Source organism: Dasypus novemcinctus, chromosome X (assembly GCF_030445035.2).
Source record: "Dasypus novemcinctus isolate mDasNov1 chromosome X, mDasNov1.1.hap2, whole genome shotgun sequence".
NCBI lineage: Eukaryota > Metazoa > Chordata > Mammalia > Cingulata > Dasypodidae > Dasypus > Dasypus novemcinctus.
The window spans coordinates 88438450-88445562 of NC_080704.1; positions in this window are offsets into that span (position 1 = coordinate 88438450).

Genomic DNA, 7113 nt, shown 5'->3' on the forward strand with positions numbered 1-7113 from the left:
CACTCCTCCCATATCAACAACCTCTTTCATCATTGTGGCCCCTTCATTCTTTTGGTGAATACATTTTGGAGCACTGCTGCACTGCATGGATTATAGTTTACATTGTAGTTTACACTCTTCCCAGTCCATTCAGTGGGTTATGGCAGGATATATAATGTCGAGCATCTGTCCCTGCAATATCATTTAGGAAAACTCCAAGTCCCAAAAATGCTCTCACATCTCATCTTTTCTTCCCTCTCCCTGCCCTCAGCAACTACTGTGGCCACTTTCTTCTCATCAATGCTATAGTTTCTTCCATTACTAGTCACAATAGTTCTATAGTATAATACCAGTAAGTTCACTCTAATACATATTTTATTCCTCCATCCTGTGGACCCTGGGTTGGTGATGTCCTCTCCACTTTTATATCAAGAGGGAGCTTAGATCCCACATGCTTGATGGATGTGATTCTCCTGCTTGCAGTTGTAAGCACTCTCTGTTCGCAGGTGTGGTGGTTGACCATCTTCACCTCCCTGTTAGCTGACTTGTGCAACTCCAACAAACAGGAGAGTAGGAGCTGCAACTCTGTTATTCCAGAGATTGAAGTCTCCTGGGTATACACCAGCCCTAGCACCAACCACAGGTTCAGTAAAAGTGACAGAAGAGGCATGTGTAGAAAGGTCACATCTGAGTCCATCTCCATCACACTCAGGAACACAAATTGCAAAGTAGGGCCCACTGAAAAGACCCTGAATTAATGAGGAATCTGGGATGGTGATGCCTGCTCCACCTGTAATTGAGAGGGGATTCAGTCCCATATGACTGAAAGATGGTCCTCTGTTGCTTGCTGTCGTCCACTCTCTCAGTTCCTTGGTGTGGTGGTTGTACATCCTCACCTCCTTGTCATTTGTCCTCGGTGAGTCCAATGAACTGTAGAGTAGGTGTTGAACTCTACTGAGCCTCAGGGTTCTCTTGGGCATACATCTACCAACTCCAGCACCAAATATAGATTCAAATAAAGGAGACAGAAGAGGCATGTGTAAAGAAATCCTATCTGAATCCAACTCTGTCACACTAGGGAGTGCAAACTCCAAACTGGGGACCACTGGCAACGTACCAATCTCTGAAGCAATCTGCCATAACAGTAGGATGTGGATGTCCCCAGAGCCCTCAGGAACTCCACTATTTGGGGTAGTATCTCTTTGGCTTTCTATGAGATCCTGCTGAGACCTGCATAAGCATTACCTCTGGGAAGAAATTCCAACTAATTTTTAAAGATTAATTTTAGTTTCTGAATTATCTTTTTTTAAAGTTAATAGGTCATCACACAAAACATTACATTAATAAACATAAGAGGTTCACATAAACTCCATTCCCTAACCACCACCCCATTATTTTCTATTGTATTTTTTTGAAGATGCAGAGTTCACAAAAATTTTACATCAAAAAATATAAGAGGTTCCAATACACCCCACATCCCCCCACTCTCCTCCCACATCAACAACTCTTTCATCACTGTGGCACATTCATTGCATTTGGTGAATACATTTTGGAGCACTGCTGCACCACATGGATAATAGTTTACATTGTAGTTTACACTCTGTGCCAGTGCATTCGGTGGGTTATGGCAGGATATATAATGTCTAAATTGGTAGGGGGCCTAGTTCCCACAAACCTGATGGATAGAATTCTGCTTGCAGTCTTAGACACTCTTGGTTCCCCGGTGTTGTGTTTGACCATTCTCACTTCCCTGTTAGCTGACCTGTTAGCTGACAAAGAACCAGACAGTAGGTGCTGTAACTCTGCTAAGGCTCAGGGCCCATCTGGCATATGGACAGCCCCAAGATTCAAGTCTCTTGAACATACACCAACCCCAGCACCAACCAAAAGTTTTTAGTAAAAGTTACAGAAGAGGCAAGTGTCAGTATCTCACATTTCAGGCACTTTGCATCTATTTTATGCTTGCAGTACTCTCTTCCTGAAAAACCTTCCTGATTTAGTATGATGGAACTGCATAGATCACTTTTTATTGTGACAACAGGAACCCAGGAGGTCCTGAAAAACACCATATTCCTGGAGATGCAGTTGAATAAAATAGCCAGCAAGTGGGGACAGGGACACAAATATTAGTTTTCTGCGGCGGCTTGCTCGGTCGGTAGAGGTGGGGTCTGGCTGCGGACGAGGGGTCGGTCCAGCTCTGGACGAGGGGTCAGTCCCGCTTGGGACGAGGGGTCGGTCCCACTTGGGATGAGGGGTCGGTCCGGCAGCAGACGAGGGATCGGTCTCACAAGGGGTTGCGCGGTTCGGCTGAAGGGGTCGCCCGGCGAAGCCGGCGACGAAGGGGTCGCCCAGAGAAGCAGGCGACGAAGGGGTCGCCTGGAGAAGCAGGCGACGAACTGGGGACAAGGGAGGCCAGGCCCTTGTCGGGGGCTCTCAGGACTGGAGGGCGCACGGCAGAAGAACTACCGCGGAGACAAGGTAAACACGCAAGTCCACTTTACTGAGGGAGAGGCAACAGTTTTATAGGGGCTGGGGAAGGCTGATTGGTCGAAGCCACGCCCATTCTGATTGGTTGCTGGCGAAAGGTCAGTGGGCGGTACTGTACGGGGGAGGGGTGGTGGTTAGGGATTGGCTGTCGCTGTTGCTGGGGGAAGGGGCAGGGTTTAGGGATTGGTGGCTGCTGTTGCTGGGGTGGAGGGCAGACTTGAGTTTCCCGCCCACACCTGGCTGTTGCTGCTGTCGGGGGAGGGGAAAAGGGCAGACTGGAATTTTCCACCCTGCGCCTGCGCAGGGAGAAAGAAGAAGAAGGGTGCCACCCCACAGGCATCGTGTGGTGCCATCCGGGAGGAGGGGCGGCCGCGGAAGCATGGCTGCCGAGAAGGGGAGACCCGAGGGCACTCTGCGCCCATGCCGAGCTCCCTTCAGGGGTGGCGGTGAGTCCGACCAGCCACCCTATTATGGGGACAGCGGCTTGGCCTGCCGCGGCTGCTCCCCCGCCAGGCCAGCAAACCACACTTCAGCCCGAGGGGTGACCGCAGTTTTCACCCATTCCACTGCTTTCCAATGATCAGCTCTGGTGACATATGAAGTTAGCCTTATAGCATGAAGCCTGGAATAAGAAACTAAGGCACAGTATACAGTTGTTTCATCCTTTCTCTTGCTCATTGTTCATGGATTTGACCAAATGGAAACCATAGAAATTACCAAGAATTTGGGGAAATTCCATCACTGTCGTTAATTCATAACACATAGACTCACATGACCAGTTACTTGGCTAAAAACCCCCCTTGTTATGGAAGTTTTCTGAAATATGTTTCTTTAGAAATCCACAACCTATGAGGCCAAACAGCTTTCTTCTCAGGACTGCAGCTCCCTCACAGGACTCAAGAAGTTGCCATGTGATGATACCATTCTCCAAGACAAGTCTCTAGATTTCAAAACTAAAATAGCCTTATTATTATTCTAGTAATGGAAGAACTTTGCAACACTGATGCAAAGAGAGTGATCACTAGAGGTTCTGAGGGAGGAAGAGGGAAGAATAGGTGTAACATGGGGCATTTTTGAGACATCTCAATAGTCTTGCTTCATACTGCAATGACAGATACAAGCCATTTTTTTATTTTTCTCAAAACATAAAATTGTGCAGTGCAAATTGCAAAACATAATGTAAACTATAGACCATGTTTAATAGCAATGTTTCAATATGTTTTCTTCAAGTGTTAACAAATGCACCACACTAATGAAAGATTTTGTTAATGGGTGAAAGTGTGGAAAGGGGAGGGCTGGGTTATAAGGAAATCCCCTATTTATATATATATAATATATATATATATATTATATATATATATAATTAAAGCTTCGTTTTCTAAAAATGAGCCACTGTTTTAGCTACAATGTCTGTTTTTCTCAATGAAGGAAGATACTTCAATATATGACTTAAAAAGGTTTTAATGAAAAATATGCCAAAATTAACCCCATCAAAGATTAATTTATTCCTACTACAGAAGATTCATTTCCTTTCATTTTACTTATTACAGTTTCAAGTTTTTTTGAGAAAAATAATTCTTTTGAAATATCTTCTACCTGCATTCTTATTTTCATCACTTTAATACATGCTATCATTACTTTAACTTAAATTACTGATATATCCTCCTAGTAAGGCTTTCCACCTCCTGTTTCAAACTCTTTTCCAGTCTATCCTGTCCTTTGAGTGATCTTTCAAGAAGTGTTAGAAAAAGGTGTGGCTTTTGAGCCAGACAAGCTTGGATCTTTATCTTGCCTTTCCCACTTACTTGCAGTGTGGCATTAGGTAAATTGACCTCTATGTGCCTCACTCGTGTGTAAGAAGGGGATAATGAAAGTTCTCAATAAATGATACTTTTCATCTCACTCTTTCAGCTGTTTAAAGTCTTTTCATAAATTCCTGTATTGTATGGCTTCTATACTCCAAGATCTTTTTTTTATCATTCCACTTCCCAGGATTGTTTCCTGAGGTTCTTTAATATGCAACCTCTTCTTCAGTCAAGACTTTTGTCCTCACTATCAAGCAAACAATGCATGTTTATTCTCCATTCATGTCCTTGGCAGTATTCCTTCTCTCTCCTGGAACCCCTTATCATCTCCCCTCTTTCTAAACTTGTATTTGCCAAACTTCAGACATCCAAATGTTCCTCCACAATTTTTCAATGTCTCCTTAGACTCCACACTCCATGAATGTGAGTTTGTTTAAATGATACCTTTTAAAACTTAGATACTTCCTTTAGCCTCATCTTAAATAATATTGTCCATGACATCACAGATTTGATATGTTAATTTTACTACATTTTATAGCATTAAGATAAAAGAATAATTTTGAAAATTTTTAAAAAGCTATTATCTATATCACCTAAAATAGGTTTAAGTGCCTCCAATGGGGCATGTTCCACACATTAGGAAACACTGCCTAAACCAAAATTTGCCTATTTAATAAGAACAGCCCATCTTCCTAAAAGGGTCCAGCCCTAGAAGTTAAGCTCTTCTTAGCTTCCACATAAATTAATATTTAATATTAAATCCTATACTATGCTATTTTTTATAGTTTGTTTATTAGTTATTAATTAAACTATAGGCTCCTGGAGGATAGGGAAATATTTTATATTTCTGAAACCCACCTTACCTACTCTGTATTCAACAAAATTGTTAATTGTTTTAGCTTATTAAGTATTTGCTGAATGATTAGTTCCAAAAAAATGCACTTGAGGAAACTTTGGATATATAATCAGATGTGGGCAACTCTTGACAATTTATTCAAAGCAATTTACATTTGCTAGTTTAATGTTAATTGAAGTTAATGTTTGCTCTTTTATTTTCTAGATTATTATTCTAGAAAGATTGAGTGTGGTTTAAAAAGATGCATTGTATAGTAAGATAATGTAAATTAAAAGTGGGTAGAAAATAGTAAATTTGTAAAAGGGCAAAGGCGTAAGATTGAGTGGTTAAAGAGGCTAATAAATATGTACATCATAAAATAATCTCTAAACATTGCTACTGATAGATTTTACATTAAATCCAGATTTTTTAGCATACTATGTAAAAAGGGACACATGATCAGTTACACAATTATCAACACCCACAAGATTTAAATCAAACCAGTTGTTAGGAAAAGTCTAGATCTCCCTGCTACAAATATTAGAAAAGACTAGGGCCCTCATAGGAGACACATTTTGTGGTAATAAAAAGTGTCCTAAAAATATACATTATTCCCTCTCTCTTGATACCATCAAAGAAAACATAAAAGCATTTAAAGCAGCAAATAATAATTTTAACCCAGCCTAGGGCAGACATAATCCATGCATTAAAGTAAACTTTGAGGGGGCACATAGGGAGAAGGGAAGAGTTCAGAATTATGAGTAGGATGGGACAGCTGTATTACATTTTTACTCTTATGCCCAAGGTATTTATTACTTTGTTTGAGGTAATTATGGTTGAAGGTCCATCTGTCATAACCAATAACTAGAAGATACTTTTCCAAAATTAATTGGAGATGATTGCTAAATAATATTTTTTTCCTCATCAAAACATGATTTGTATTAAATTTTCCTTTGTCTGAACTGGGATATTGACATTTGAGCATCATTTGCTTCACTGTTCTGGGTTAATAAAACGGAAGGCTATTTGCATGCAAGAGGGAAGTGAGGTAAGCTGGTTTCCTTCCAGCAATGCTATCATATTTTCTGTGAAAATGAAGGTGGGGCCTTGGTGACAAGCGGTAATTGTCAGAAAGAGTTCTTTTTTTCTCTCTGCTCAACAGTTCTGGATTTATTTATTTTTGTCCAGAGAAGGATTAGATCCTAGGAAAACTGGATCAAACTGACAAATGGAATGATATGTGTCTTGGTCTGTCAGTATATTCTCTTTTTTGGTAAAGAAGCCAAGTCAGGAAGCTAAATTAACAACAGATTGCAGCCATTTAAATATATGAAATCAGAATGAGGGATGGGAATGCAACATCAAGCTTGTTTCCTTGATACATATCAGGGAGAATGAGTAATCTCTTACTTTGCTGGTCTTCGCAAGCCATGGCCTTATAATCAGTGACTTAAGTTCTTAAGTTTCCAATGCTGAAAACTTTTATTTTTTACTCAAATTTTTATTGTAAAATAATTTCACATTTAAAAGTGTGCAAAATTATTACAAAACCCATAAGAGTACTCCAACATACCTCCCTCAGACAAACAGATCCACCAATTTTAATATTTTGCCATATTTGCTGCATCATTCTATCTACCCACTTATCTGTCCATCAATCTACCTCTCTCTTTTGTAATATTTGAAAGCACATTGTATACATCATGCTCCTTGAATACATAATACTGCCGTGTACATTTCCTAATTACAAGGGTTCCCTTAAGTAACTACCTTAAGTAGTTATCAAGTTAAAAAATCTAACATTGATATCAAACGGAAGCTTCAGTATTTCTTCTCCTGATGCCCTTGGGATTTGCATTAAAGATCACTGAATGTTGAATGTGGCTCCACCTAGTTCTCTAATTATTCTGGTTTTATATTGAGAGCTTGGTTCAGATCCAGGTTGCCCTCCTACAAAAATGTCTTATCCATGCTTCTAACATGGATCCACTTTTTTTTTTATTTGCT